This window comes from Dendronephthya gigantea, unplaced genomic scaffold (genome assembly GCF_004324835.1).
Source record: "Dendronephthya gigantea isolate DGI-Jeju-01 unplaced genomic scaffold, DenGig_1.0 000037F, whole genome shotgun sequence".
Classification (NCBI taxonomy): domain Eukaryota; kingdom Metazoa; phylum Cnidaria; class Anthozoa; order Malacalcyonacea; family Nephtheidae; genus Dendronephthya; species Dendronephthya gigantea.
This window is the reverse complement of record NW_021163047.1, coordinates 926,869-941,815: the sequence shown is the minus strand read 5'-3', so window position 1 is coordinate 941,815 and position 14,947 is coordinate 926,869. Positions and strand designations below refer to the sequence as shown.

At 36.7% G+C, this 14,947-nt stretch overlaps 5 long non-coding RNA genes across 6 annotated transcripts; 4 read left to right on the top strand and 1 right to left on the bottom strand.

The window, feature by feature from the left end:
- Positions 1-719: 719 nt before the first annotated feature.
- On the top strand, positions 720-2,284 carry LOC114526164. The gene is made up of 3 exons (XR_003687313.1): positions 720-808; positions 1,107-1,203; positions 1,759-2,284. It is a non-coding gene; the product is annotated as an uncharacterized LOC114526164 (long non-coding RNA).
- A 2,784-nt stretch (positions 2,285-5,068) lies between these two features.
- LOC114526166 lies at positions 5,069-6,632 on the top strand. The gene is made up of 3 exons (XR_003687314.1): positions 5,069-5,263; positions 5,464-5,614; positions 5,929-6,632. It is a non-coding gene; the product is annotated as an uncharacterized LOC114526166 (long non-coding RNA).
- Positions 6,633-8,829: 2,197 nt separating this feature from the next.
- On the bottom strand, positions 8,830-13,342 carry LOC114526195. Of its 2 annotated transcripts, XR_003687325.1 has the most exons (8): positions 13,255-13,342; positions 12,475-12,586; positions 11,988-12,075; positions 11,469-11,699; positions 10,997-11,053; positions 10,594-10,654; positions 10,171-10,441; positions 8,830-9,566 (listed from the first exon to the last, which is right to left on the bottom strand). It is a non-coding gene; the product is annotated as an uncharacterized LOC114526195 (long non-coding RNA). The 2 variants fall into 2 exon arrangements; XR_003687324.1 differs by lacking the exons at positions 8,830-9,566; positions 12,475-12,586 and having other exon boundaries at positions 10,351-10,441; positions 13,255-13,340.
- Positions 10,361-11,459, top strand: LOC114526196. Its single transcript, XR_003687326.1, has 5 exons — positions 10,361-10,448; positions 10,531-10,685; positions 10,869-10,954; positions 11,052-11,144; positions 11,389-11,459. It is a non-coding gene; the product is annotated as an uncharacterized LOC114526196 (long non-coding RNA).
- Positions 11,999-12,854, top strand: LOC114526197. The gene is made up of 4 exons (XR_003687327.1): positions 11,999-12,082; positions 12,188-12,331; positions 12,470-12,596; positions 12,715-12,854. It is a non-coding gene; the product is annotated as an uncharacterized LOC114526197 (long non-coding RNA).
- Positions 13,343-14,947: the final 1,605 nt, after the last annotated feature.

Sequence of the window (14,947 nt, the reverse complement as noted above, 5' to 3'; positions counted from 1 at the left end):
CATATACATTCCATATGTATGCATATAAGGAATTTCCTTAGATTGTAAAAACCTGGGTATACATATAGGAGTATACATATAAGTCTTTTTACGGTTGCCCAGTCTCTCTATATATATCTGGTTTGTTACCGCTATCAGTGATAATTAAAGATCACAGTTTATATAAAAAGGTACTAACACAAAAGGAATTGGCGCACTATATAACAATTAGACAACGAGTCCGAGTTGTCTATGAGCGAATAGTCAACGAAGGCGAAGCCTGAGTTGACTATCCGCTCATAGGCAACGAAGGCGAGTTGTCTAATTGTTTTAGTATACACCCTGTACCTAGATATATTAATTTCGAGGAAATATCGATACACCGCAAAATTGCACCGAAAAATAATTTAATTAATTCAATTTTATACGGTCGTGCGAGCGAATTTTTCCCAAACGTGCACTATCACGAATAGACGATGGTTGAGTAGCCAATCAGAATGTAGGATTTGTAATAGACAATGGTCGGGTGTATACTATATACATATAGCTGTCTTGACGCAGCGCCTCAAGCCTAAAATTAGCTTGTATAGTGAAACGTGAATACACAGCACATGTCGTGTAAATCCGATTTTTACTCTTCTAATAACGTATTTAGAGGAATACGTATCTAGGGGAATACTTTTCGTAATTCAGTATACAGTACGCCGTATGCATTAAGATGGTTTGCTATTATTTATTAATACCATTATTTTTTATGTTAGATTGATTTACCTGACAGAGATCAGTTTAATACAACGGTGCTATTGTCACATATTACACCAGGACCAGTGTACGTATTTATTATTTTTCCCCCTCCTAAAATTTCAATTTAATCCAGTATGACAAAAAATTTGAGGTCAGAGCATATGAGATGTTCTGGTTTACTGCGTCATATATTTTCACATCGTCGTCACTCATTGATGGCCTGTAGGGAGTGTATTTGTGTAGGGGATGTACTATAACCATTAAGAAACGCTTAATCGTGGATGGCGAACATACACACTAATATACCAGTCTAAATAATTATTACAACTAAATCGGTCAATCTGAACGAGTTGGTCTAAATTTATCTTTGTTTTCAAATTTAGTCCAGAAACTCAAACTTATATCAAGAAGTTGGAGGATGAGAGACGTGAGAAAGAAAGAGGGAAAGGAAAAGACAACAGGTCTTTCTTTGCGAAATATGTGAGTAGCAGCTACTTTTCTATATAATTTTATACATTTGGTAACATAAGTATTTCTAGGAAATCAGCGATATCTAACTCATAGAAGTGATTATTAGTAGAATGATAGCTATTTTCTTACTTTCTTATATCAAGGAGTTTGTTTTTTAGCCGTCTCCACCTTACCATCCCACGGGTTTAAGATCTCTAATACGTATCTTCCACTAAAATACTGATCAAACTATATTTTTAAAAGAGATCAGATTGATTCTTAAAAGATTTGCGCTGTAATATTTAACTAATATCCTTATAGAAATATATATCGGAAACAGCAAACTAGCTCTTGTCTTCATCGCTTCTTCATACTGTTTTAACATTCATCCACGACAATTTCTGTATAAATGCTGTTCTTTTGGAAATTGTCTTAAGAATTTATTATTATGTTTAGTAATCGACGCCAGAATCACGTCACATTATACTGTACTCTTCCTTTTTTACACCCAGTAATAATTTAAACAAACCTTAGTATTAATTTTAATTTACCATCTTATTGATTCAAAAATTGATGTTATTACAGTGGATGTATATAGTTCCTCTGGTGATCTTTCTTCTGCTGTCGGGTCAAGAACAACCAGGTGCTGGAGGTGCGGGTGGAGGATCAGGCGGGGGATCTGCTGCTAACTAACTCACATTACTGCGGTGGAAGAAATCCAAGAAATAAAAACAAGGACATTATATGCTTCGGTAGCAGAGGATTTTGGAGGGAAAATTAAAGACCTTTTCCATGGTGACATCAAACGTGGAAAGCCTGGTGTTACTAGAAGTTTGATTGGCTGCAGAAAACTAACGAGCCAAACAAACTTCGTTTAACATCAAGCTTTTCGTTGAGTATGCGCTGTAATTCTTTCACTGTTCGCAATGATGGACAAGAAAACACCGTTTTAAGACGTGGTTCTAACTCTTAATCACGATGTCGTGTAATATTGTGATTATAATGTGAACTGGGCCTTCCGTTTACATGTTAAATAAGACATTCTGAGCTGTGATATATCACTGGATGTCACGTAGAATAACAGTGAGCAAGGCACTACATTCATTTCTTTAGAAATTCATTTTTTGTTGTCAATGAACACCAAAATGTTACCATAGCAGGTGTGCTGATCATTCACCTTGTGGAATCGGAAATCACGCGGTCGGAGAAGCAAATAGTACAAGGAATTTCCATCGAAAATTTCTGAACATTCCGATGGAAATTTCCATTTGCTTTTCCGACCGAAATCTCCGATTCCCGAATGTGAATGGTAAGTTGCTCCCTCTACTCTTCTAGTTTATTAAACTATAGGACATTTTAAACAATCGTGAAGACCTCTCCTGATAAATCATGTTTGAAAAGCTTGTAAGAAAAACTTCAATAAAATTTTTTAGTGCAACGTGAACGCACCTCATGCAGGCGGCGTTGCAAAAATGATGGTCACAAATCCTAGGAAACTTGGCAGAAGTAGAGTTCAAAGCAATGCCTGAACCATGCCCTGGCTCCCAGTTTCAATACAGTTTTATTTATCAGGGGCCGGTTGTATGAAAGCCGAATAGCGCTATCCACCGGATAGTGGTTTTTTCAATTGCTTCAAAATCGCCCGTTGTTTGCTATAACTTTGATTAAATCTTAGTATTCCTAAATCGAGTATCCTCTTTAATAATTGCTGGCTCGGAAAACGAAATTTTATCGCTTTTCAAGCATTTTTAGAAGGGTTGAAAAAATCACTATCCGGTGGATAGCGCTATCCAGCTTTCATACAACCGGCCCCAGGCCTTAAAATTTCAACAAGGATTGATTTCAAAGTCATGAGGTGCCTCAGTCGACAAAACCGAGTTATCATGCATGTCATGCGCTAGGATTCATTTGCCCAGTGCATTACAATTGACTGAAAAGGAAAGGCATTTCTGCATAGAAATAATAAAATTACTTGATATTTTCAAGTGTCATTCAATCGACATGAAGAAATATAATATTTTTGCCGCCTGCATTGGTAGGTATAATGTCTTTATGGTAGCTATAGTGTCTGTATGGTAGCTATATAGTGTCTGTATGTTAGCAATATTGTCTGTATGGTAGCTATAGTGTCTGTATTGTGGCTATATAGCGTCTGTATGGCAGCAATATTGTCTGTATGGTAGCTATAGTGTCTGTATTGTGGCTATATAGTGTCTGTATGGTAGCAATTTGTCTGTATGGTAGCTATATAGTGTCTGTATGGTAGCAATAGTGTCTGTATGGTAGCTATAGTGTCTGTATGGTAGCAATAGTGTCTGTATGGTAGCAATAGTGTCTGTATGGTAGCTATAGATGTCAGTATGGATCCCACAGAATGTAGTCACGGAAGATCGTCAAGTGGAGGAGGGAAATACAGGGTTTCCCAAAAAAAGTACCTATTTTTAATTCAACATAACTTGTAAGCGAACTGAAGAATTGCAATCAAATAATCCATATTAGGTGGAGTAATGTCTAACTTAAAGTTTGATATATTACATATGAAGTTTGAACGAGTAGTGTCTGAGATATTCGCGTTTAAAGTCGCAGCAACGTTTTGAAACTTGTCAAAAATCAGGAAAAAATGGCCTATTAAACTTGTTTCAACAATACCGGTTCGTAACATGGTGTCTTGTAACTTATTTTTTATTTTTTTTTTAAATCGTTTTTTACTTGTTCTTATTCATCTGCAAATTCATGCCCACCAGCAGCAACGCACTTTCTTGCCCGTGTCAGCATGCCATCAAAAGACCTTTGAATCATGTGGGCGTCCAAATTGCGACATGACCGAAGAATCGCCTCGCGAAGTTCTCCCAAGTTTTCTCCCAGAGGTTGTTGGTCATGAGGTTGTTAGTCTGCTGCTTTAAATAGCCCCAGAGGAAGAAATCACACACCGTCAGGTCAGGGGAGCGTGGAGGCCATGGCCAATCGCCGCGTTTACTCATGAGTCAGGAAATTGCCCCTGTAGATACCGGATTGTTGCGTTTAACAAGCAATTTTTTGCTGATTTTTGACACATTTCAAAACGTTACCGTGTCTTTAAACGCGAATATCTCGGAAATTACTCGCTCAAACTTCATGCAATATATCAAACTTCAAGTTAGACATTACTCAACTACACATGGATTATTTGATTGTAATTCTTTAGTTCGTTTATAAGTTATGTTGAATTAACAACAGCCAAAAATTGATCAGGTTGTTCGGTGTTGTTTATCGAACAATGCCTGAACAACACTGTTATCAATGTTGAACAACGTTGTTCAACCGACAATCGTTATCAACATTGTTCAAACAACTTGTTCACGCTTGATCAACGAACAATGGTTCAACAACATGATGGAACAAACTGCAACAGGGTTGATGAAACATGCTTGACAAATGCTGTCAGAACAATGTTGTTCAGCGCTGTTTATTCATCAAGCGTCAACAATAATGTTCGAACAAGCGGGAACAACATTGACGAAACAACAAGTTGTTCTCAACTGTTCGAACAACCTTTATAAGCATTGTTGTCAATGTTGAATATTTATTGACTTCCGCCTTGACCTTGTGTAATGTGTCAGGCATTTGGCGGGCGTTAGCGACCCGCGACGAGACTGTACTGATTCGATCATATTTGACAGTTTGTTTTGAATCACTTCAACGCGCCTTTGTATGGCAGATTTAGTTTTATTTTAAACTAAGAGTACTTGGAAACTATTTACGTTCGCATTCTAAAACATCCAACAGAATGTATTCATATCAGTCGCTTGGTCATTGACTTTAGATCATGTGAATCATGTCATCGTTGGAAACTCTTGAAAAGGTCCTCGTGGTTGGAAATTAGAATCCTCGTCAAACAAGTATACCACACTATGCCAGTCTGAAATTCAAAGCCTTTACAAGGAGATATTGATGACGGCGGTAGCGATCAAGACTTATTACCACTTTATAATATTCTATCACATCCGACTTTATAATATTCTCAAAGACTCATAGTGGATTGTAAATTATCCTTTTCTGACGACCAAATGGCGCACTGTCACTGATGGCCGCAAGTGATTGTTAAAATATGGTAATGAAAAATGTTCTTCGTCTAAGCAGCAAACGAAAAATTTATTGACAACTATTGATTGCTACTATTATTATTACTAATATTTCTAAATAACTGATATTTTTCAAATTCAACATAGACTTTAACTACAACTCTGAAACTCTTAAACATCATTTTTTAAATTTTTTAAATTGTTTTTATCCTCTTCATTCTTCATGTAGGATTTCCTCCCACTCGGATGCAGAAGGCCCTCTTGCACCATATCTTCTTTCCTTCCATGTTTGGAAATTAATCCAAAACTTATCATCCTTCACACAATCATCCCTACCGGTTTCAGCCACATATACTTTCTGGAAAAAAGGAAGGATAATGGTGAGTTAACGTTGAGAAAACTGTTCTTTTGCTGTTGTTTTTGAGTACATTTAATCTAATCTACATACATCAAGCCTAGTTTCTAAAGTCAAATTCAAAAAACCTTGCTCCACTGCATGGTATGGTAAATTTTGCCAAAAAGGTCACCATTACATGCTAATTTTACAAACCTATTTCCCCAATTGCATAATCCTATAGCACTGGTAGTTAGATACTAGTAAATAGATAACTAATAGTTTTTTTTATTGGATCAGGCCATCCAAACATGCAAACCATAAAGTAATTGTTTAATCATATATAATCTTTTTATATAGAATGGAATTTATTTGATCTTGCAACAAGCAAGAAGTACAAATTATGTGTGATAATCTTACCACAAGAGCAGTGTGATGATGCACTGTACTCTCTAGAGTAGCATTGAACTTCACACCTAGCAGCCCACAAATCTTTGAAGAGAGCTCCTTGATTGAAGCTTTTTCCATGGCTGACCAGTTCCCAATTCCAAGTATCTGAGGTGGAGAGACATTTAATTTACTAAATTTATTATTTAAACACTTATTTAATCAAGAGGCATTTTGGATTGATAAAATTTTACCCTTCTCCTCTCTTCACTTCTCCAATATGTGAACTTTTTCCCCTCAAATTTGTCAACCTTGCTCATTAGCTCTTCAATTTTTAGCCCGTATGGTGAGTTCTCGAACTCAATCCGTAGTTGTTCCTTAATTCAAAATCATATCATAATATTGCATAAAACAAAATGTAGTGTATTTCTGAAAATATTTAGTGTTGTTATGCATATGTATGTATGTGTGTATGTACACACTTACAGTCTTGCTTTCATTGGTCTTGGGAAACCGTCCAAGTTGAATGTATGCCTTTGCCAATATTTTCGTTACATTTGTCTGTTATAATAGTTTTAGTAAGTAGATTATAAAAAAAGAATAAAGTCTTATGTGCCAAATATAACGCAAAAAATGCATGGTTGTTTATAAATAAATACTGACTGCATGGCTTGATTTGGCCAAGTCAAATTCTTGCTTGTCAAACTTGGAGCCCAGATTTTTATTGCCTTCTCCATTGTTGCCTGCCGTTTCTGCACGTCTTTGACCATTTCTTTCAGCTCTCTCAATTCCTTTAGTATCATCGTCTCCGTGTCCGGCTCTCTCATTAAATTCGGGTCTTGCGTTTCAGAATCATCTGGCAAAAAAATGTCAAAGTTTATTCAGTACTATTATGTCTATGTACAGACAATTTCAGAAAAATACTAAATATTAAAATGTAATATTGTTTACCGTCAAATATATTAGCAGGAAAGTTCCCACGGCCATACGGTCCTCTCCTTGACTTTGTGCGTTTCTCGTGCTGCCGTTGAGGGCAATGTCAACATCGTTCAACAAATTGTTTCGCCTACAGTGTTTCGGAAATTATAAGACCAGATATTCGAAATAATGATGAAACGCGTCAATTTAATATTATATTTACCTGCGTGAAGCTCCCAATGCTCTTAATTCATTGGTTGTCATTTTTCAAATTAAATATGGCGCGAAATTTGGCCTTAAAAAACTCTGCTTTAAAATATGTTTTAGCAAAAGCATCCATGCGTTGTTGTCCTTTACTGGCTCGACCAATCAGGTACAAGTACCTACGTAAATCAACCAATCAAAATCGCTAAATGCGAAGCGGGAAAATTTTTTGCCAGGCAAGCACGTCGCGGGGAATTTAACAAAACAAAGGGATATTTAATTTGGTAAATAAAAATTCTTGATTTAATTTGAACGCAAAAATGAAAAAAAGAACATGTCGATATCATTGTGACATCTGTGCAGTTAATTTTGAGTCGTGGGATAGGTATTCTGTCCATTTAACCTCAAGAGGACATCGTATGAAACAGCTCGCGACAAGGACGACGACACAAAATATCCAGCTGGTTTCTGACACATTTGAACCCACCGACGTATATGCCACAAGTCAACAGGAATTTTTATTCATGCAAGAACCAATGTGCGAAGATATTAGCTTTGAGAATAACTCTGACAGTGGAAGCGACGATACTTTCAGTGACGTCGCCCTGAGCGACTCTGAGCCGGAGCAAAGCGATAGCGAGGAAGAAAGCGACAGAGAAAATATGCTACGACCATCTGAGCAAGGCAACGGCTTATACTTTCCGTTTCCGTCTGAGATATTTTTTCTGCTTTACAGCTACGTCCATAACGTTTCCCGACCGAAGGTAATTTTTCATTTATCATCAAAGAATTGAATTGAATAAAGCGATTTGACGATTTTTGCCCTGATGTAGTGTATGACGAAGTGTTTCTAGTTTTCAAAGCCGGGTTAACTTTACCATAACTCTGATCGCAGGTACTTCTGAATTCGCTCCACCGCGGATGGAGGACTAAAAAAAGCCACCAGCACCGCGAAAGGTTTCCTAAATAGCCGCGTAACAACACCAATAACAAGGCGTGAAACACATGTAAAAATAATGTGTTTTACGCCTTGTTATTGGTGTTGGGCGCACACATAGATAAAAGCCTCTATATAAGCGCCCTGGTCCTGGCGTATTATGCGTCTTTAGTAGTTGAAAACGGCCATTAATTATTTCAGTCTGGAGTAAAACATCAATTCTTGTCGTACAACCAGTCAAACACACACCGAACTACAGCAGCGAGTTTCATCTACAGATAAGTTGCAAGGTTTCCCTCTCCAAGATTATTTGTTTCATGCTAAAACAGTGTGCATGCATTGCACATGAACCTATTTCATAGCTTCTAGGGGCGGCAGAACAGGGGCTAAGAAGTACATTTGTAACAATTTTCAAATAAATTTTTAGAATATCGATACTATATTCGTATTTCTGGTTGGCATGGTTAAATTTTTTTATCATTTTTTTATCATCAGTTACTGCTCTCCATTTTCATAACCAAATAGTTCGCAAAAGAAAACAATAATGCAATAGCTATTTATACCATCAATTGTAATCATTATAATCTAGTCAATTCTGCTATTTAAATTGCTACTTTCAGTCTCGTGCAGACCTAGATTTTCTGTGGATGATATTCAAGAAACTTCACGTAGATGTTCCTTCCCTTAATTCAGTGATTAATTTCAAAATTAAGGGAGTAGAGGAGTTACTACAGCCACAAAAGGTAAATATTACACGATGCGGTTGGGTTTCCATGTCTTCCTGTATTATATACAGATTAAAGCCCGACTAAGATCGTTAAAAAAAGGCCAATGTACAAAGTGCAATTAAGGCCATTTATTAACACAGGTAAACATTTCAATTTCTAGGATTATTACAACGGCTATCCATATTACTGGTTACGGCCTTCGGATATCGTTCAACTTCAACTCGCAATACCAACCAGAGCCAGTGCGCTTATGAGATTTCCAGAAGAGACGGACACGTATATTAACGAGATGCCACAGGTTAGATTTATAGGTACAACCATAGGCGTACGGGCAGATTTTCATACGTACGGGGGCTGGACTAAATTTGTCCGAAGACATGACGTCATAGATTTCGTGACGTCATCATAAAATTATATGATCTGAGAAGACCACAGGTGACAGACTTTCCTTTGAAAGGCTATCATTTACAGTCTGTGGATATGCGTAAGAATCGAAACCAAATCCAATCTACGCTATTTGTAGTAAACCTGTAAAAATTGAACTTGTTGAAATACCTCTAAATAGACCGTTGTAACGTCGTTGCCTGAATGACAAGACACGTTTTGCCCGAAAAGGAGGAGGGGGAGCCCAGCTTCACTTTCCCGTACGCCTATGGGTACAACTTTGTCCAAATGTTTTATACCATGCACACGAAGCAAGATAACGCGTACACTGAACTGCAGAATGAACAGTACATGTATTCCCTTTGATACAGGGACGCAAGTGGTTGGAAAACGAAGACTTTCAAAGCTCATCGATCTCTGTGAACGGAACGACGTATTATCTGAAAGATATCGTGAAATTTTTATCTGACGGGGATATATATATAGGAAAACTAACCAAATTCTTCGCTAAGGTAAGTGTGCAGTGCTTTAAAAACAGATTCCATTAAGATTGTCCGGCTTCCAGTCCTCTCCGAACACGGAACGGATGATGGGTTGTCGATTTTTTAGACCCATATATTAGGTTGGCTTTCCACGTTTACCTAGGAACTTTAGAGAATAAGGGGCTACGATTTTGGAAAGATAATCATACTCGAATCAGCTGAACTATATTTGTAACCGGCTTGCGACTTCTATAGTGTCAGTTTAATTTTAGGTCATTCGCAACCAAACGGAAATTTTGACAAAAATCGAATATATTCAAGATGAAGGGGATGGACGTTATTGCATTTGTCCAGATGTGATAGTGACCATCCATACTTCCAGTATCCAATGTAAAGTTGATCTACATCCTCGTCAAATAAAGCAGAAATATGTAAACGAACAAGCGTCTGAAGTATCAGAACAGGTTTGCGCAACTAATAAACTCCTAAACAGTAGCATATATTTATGTAAATCCATACGCGGTTTCTTGTTCTTTGTATAATAACGTTTTATTATTAAAACCTTTTTATCACAGGAAGCCAAAGACATTCTTGCACCACACGTCGACAGGATACAATCCGGTGGAAAAAATCCGACTTCCACAGTTCCGTTGCTCGTCTTTAGCGACGAAACAAGCGGAAACACAACGAAGAAATGGAATCGGTTGGAGAGTTTCTCGATGAGTTTGGCGGGCCTTCCACGAAACGAATTTCGAAAAATCGAAAACATTCACTTTATTAGCACATCTAACGTAGTTCCGTCTGTTGCACTTGGGAAATCCATTGCCTGTGACCTACAAGGTAGAGTCAAAATTTCAAATTATGGTTTAAAACGACAAAAATAGTGCTACATGCTCAGTCTTTTTGTCTCATTTCGTTGCAGAACTCGAAGAAGGTAAATTAATGTACGACGCGCATTTTAATGAGAACATTTTGGTAAAGTCACCTGTATTATGCGTGTTAGCGGACAATCCACGGGCATCAGAATTCGAACATCACTTGGGAAGCTGTGCAAACAAATTTTGTAGAAAGTGTAAAGTACGTTAATTTCTATATACTTGATAAAAAGCAACTTCCAAATTCGTGACTCGAAATTCGCGGTTTCGGAAATCTAGAGGCAATAAATGGGGGAGAGGCTCTGCCCTTTTGCGTTTTAATACACGATTTTACATGTTATACATGCATGTGTGCGCGAGGTTAAAACATTTAATTACACCATAGGCAACATCTGATAATGGAACAGAAATTCAAGAAATACGAAGTGATGAATACGTTCAAGAGAAGATCCATGAAATACAAGATTGTCCGTATGTTAATAAAAACCCGTTTATTTTAAAATTTTGACTTACCATAGAAATTTGAAACCGTATTTACCCACAGTAAAATTCTTGTTGCCAACACTAGAACTGAAAACCAGAAAAAAATTAAAAGAAGTGAATGCGGAGTAACAGAACAAGGCGGAGCGTTCGACAAGCTGAAGTGCTTTCGTGGAAATAAGTATGTATGCAGATACGGTTCGAAATGTGTGGCGACCCAAATGTGCGATTACTGGCATTTTCACCTTGCAAAACTTGTAGACAGTACATTACTACTGTCTACTACTACTACTGTCTACAATACTACAGTTGAAGGTGTTCTTTAGGTGGTAATAATACCCTTTTGTAAATTTGTGGGATATAAGCAGCAACTTCTATAGCACCTGTTCTATTGGTACTATTAATTACATTTTGCTTTTATTTAGCAAAACTCCTATTGAAATACTGCATACAATTCTACTTGGGCCTGTTAAGTATATGCTATCCAACACAATTCAATCCCTACCTCAGCAATTGAAAAACCAGCTCCATGCAAAGATTCAAGCACTTGACATGAGTGCATTTTCAGCCACAATCAGGGGAAACATCACAAGAAACTATGGCTCATATGTTGGAAGAGATTACAAATTGTGGATGCAAGTTGCTGTCTTTGTTCTGCAAGATATCATTCCATTTGAACAACTCTTGGTCTGGGAATTGTTGAGCGAGGTATAACACCAGATACATAATACATGTGCTGAAAGGAATATAGGAAACATAACATATTAACAATTAACATATGCTTTTGGAATTAATTGTTAGACCTTGGTGACTGTCAATGCACTTTTGAGCAGCAGATAACTCTTCATAATCCTGTGAAAATGGAATCCAAAAATTCTCTATCTCAAGATCTTTATACCTATTCTATGTTCAATATTCATTGTAGATATTCATCTTAGCATATTCAAGTGAATTTGACAAGAGGAACTCAGAAGCAGCAAAGCAGCTAGTCCAAAAATTTACAAATGCAGTGGCAAGAACCTACCCTGAATTTCAAAAGAAGGCTAAAGTACATCTCCTGCTACATCTTGTTGATGACATTGAAAGCCTGGGGCCAGCAAATGGTTTCTGCACTGAAAGGTAAAACCACACATTAACGACAAGATTGAAAAAACACAGTATACCTATATAATTATATAAACATGTTTACAAACTTTTAATACACCAAATAAATCGATATTTTAGATTTGAGGCCTTCAATCATTTCATCAGAGGATTAAATATAAACAGCAACAGGCATGCATCAAGCTTAGATATATGTACAAAATTTGCTAAGATGGAAAGGCTTCGCTTTGTCCTAAGAGGAGGAACATGGGGAAAAGACCACAGGTGACTATATACTTGTAACAAACAAGTTTGCTATAGGCAATATATAGTTGATATCAGATGTGTTTGCAAGAATTGCTTCAGCTTGTCCATGTGCCTTGCATAATATTAATTCCATGTACTCTATATATAACATATTAGCTTACAAGCATCAGAATGCATCAAAAACTTGGCAAAAGAACCAAAGCTGCAACAATTTTTGGACAACATCCCAAAGAAGGAGAGCATGGAAGATAAAGCAATTTATCACCCTGGATGCTTAAGAAAAGTAAACAATTTGTAGTTTATTTCATATTGTAGTTTAGTTCATATATAAATTATAATTTTGTAACAGAAATGAAGTTAAAACTTTAAAACATCAATAATTGACTGCCTCTTTGTTTTAGGGAAACTATGACAAAGGGAAACTGCAGACAAAGCCTCTGAGTGAGTGCCTAGAACAAGTCGCAATTGAAGCAGCTGGTCTCCCTTATGATACAGAAGTCACATCCTTTAAAGCTGTTCTTAGTGAGAGGCAAACTCTTATTAATTCAGGTTCAGCCATTGTATATGTGGATGACCAGCATCAGGTACATATAAGATTAATACAACATGAGTATATGAAACAAATGTTAGAGGCCTCAAATTCATTGTTACAAGGTTAACACATTAGTAACACCTGCAGTTATTATATAGTACCACAATAAGGCTTTACTGATGCATTCAAGATAATTGAACATATATTATAGGAATAACCAAATGTATTTACGTTCTCAAACTCTACAATTGACTTAATTCTTTGTAATTACATTCCGATCACCTTATATATACTTTTAATTTTATTATAACCATTGTTTTCCTGTTCAGTATAAGCATTGATATCTCATGCGTGGATGTCTCACAACAATCATATTTATATAATCTTAATTAAGTAACAATGAACTCACCAAAAATGTGCGCAAAAAATATTAATCAATCACTGCTTATTTCAGCATCATCTTGGTATTTTCAAAAAAGGAATCAAGATCAAAAATCCCTGACAAGAGTTGTGGCAGTTGAGGAAGTGAGATTCGCCAAAGATGAATTGGAAAACCAAATATTCGGAGCATTTCCAGTGTCCCAAGGTTGAACTAACTGGGCAAGTGAAATTGTTTGTCACCTCAGTGTGTTATTGAACAAGTATGCCTCATCCATGATTGCTCTGCAGGAAGATGTTGTTATAAAGAGAGTCAAACAACTGTGACAGTTGAAAGGGAGGCTGTGAGTAAAGCAACATATAAGTTTGTTCACAACACAAATCATTGTTACTACTTGGTGAACAAGTTTTATCTTGGGGAATCCCTTAAATATTTCAATTTTCATGAATCTATGTATGAACATATATGTAATCATAATATAGAATTATTACTACAGGGTGTGGTTTCAAATAATGTATTGCAGTAATTAGTAATTTGACAGTTAAGCCGCTAATGCATCCTCAAATTAATATTTTTTCATCTCTCAATTCAGACTCATATGAGTATAAGACCTTTGTTTTTATGGAGCTGTTTAATACTTTATTAAAGCAGTTAAAAACTGTTTTATATAAACTACTTTGAAGTTTGAATCGCAGGAGCTTATACACGGGAAGAAATATTTATTTGTCAAGCAGTTAGAGACTTAGAGTTAATTTACTTTGCTTATCTAAAAAGTTTAATATAAAGTCGTACCTTTGTATTTATTAAATTAAAATGAATACATTATTCCATTGGTGAAACGGATACTTTTCATTTTCGATCCGTCACAGGCATGGCGGCGCAGTGAACTGTAGCGGCGGCGGCGAACACCCCCCGGCCAAAGATTGAAAAAACAATGTTGTTGGGACAACATATTTTGAGCTGTTAAAACATCATTCAACATGCTTGTCATCATGCTGTTTTACGCAATGTTGAATCATCATTGTTTACGATTGTTGACATCGTAAATCACGCATGATATCAGATTGATTTGGGCTGTTGCAACAACTTGTTCAGGTCTTGTTCATCCATCAACCGTGAACAACATCGTTTTAACACGCACGAACAATATTGTTAACAAGCTTGTTGACAGGGTGCAGCACAACATTGTTCAATCCTGTCGAGAACAACCGCGAACAAGTTGATATCAACGTGCATCAACGCGTGCGTTTTTAGGCGTGTAGCAAGAAATTTCCTTTGTTTCCTTGTTTTTGTTGGTTCATTTGTCTCCTGCAAAACAGTAAGTTGTGCAAATTGATGTTACCCTAGTTTTTAAGATTTTCAATAGAAATTATGGCCACATTTCTTAGGTAAAACGGTGTATTTGGAAACGATTTCATATTACTAAAACTTTGATCTAAAATATCCGACCGTATGTACTTCGCAAATTCATTGCGAATGGCGCACCAAGCAGACTCCAGATCATATGATGCTACGGACGCCACTGTGCCAGTGGAGTCGTATGCTGCTGCAAGTATATGTACGATGCCTAACTCGCATTTTATTGATGTTTGGACTATAAAGAAATTCTCAGAGTCCTCAAAACCGTCATGAAGAATAGAAGATTGTCACTGAAGATTGTTCTTGTCTTTGCGAATGCGCTTTAGAGAGCTATACAATATGTCTCCCCACATTTTAATATGAG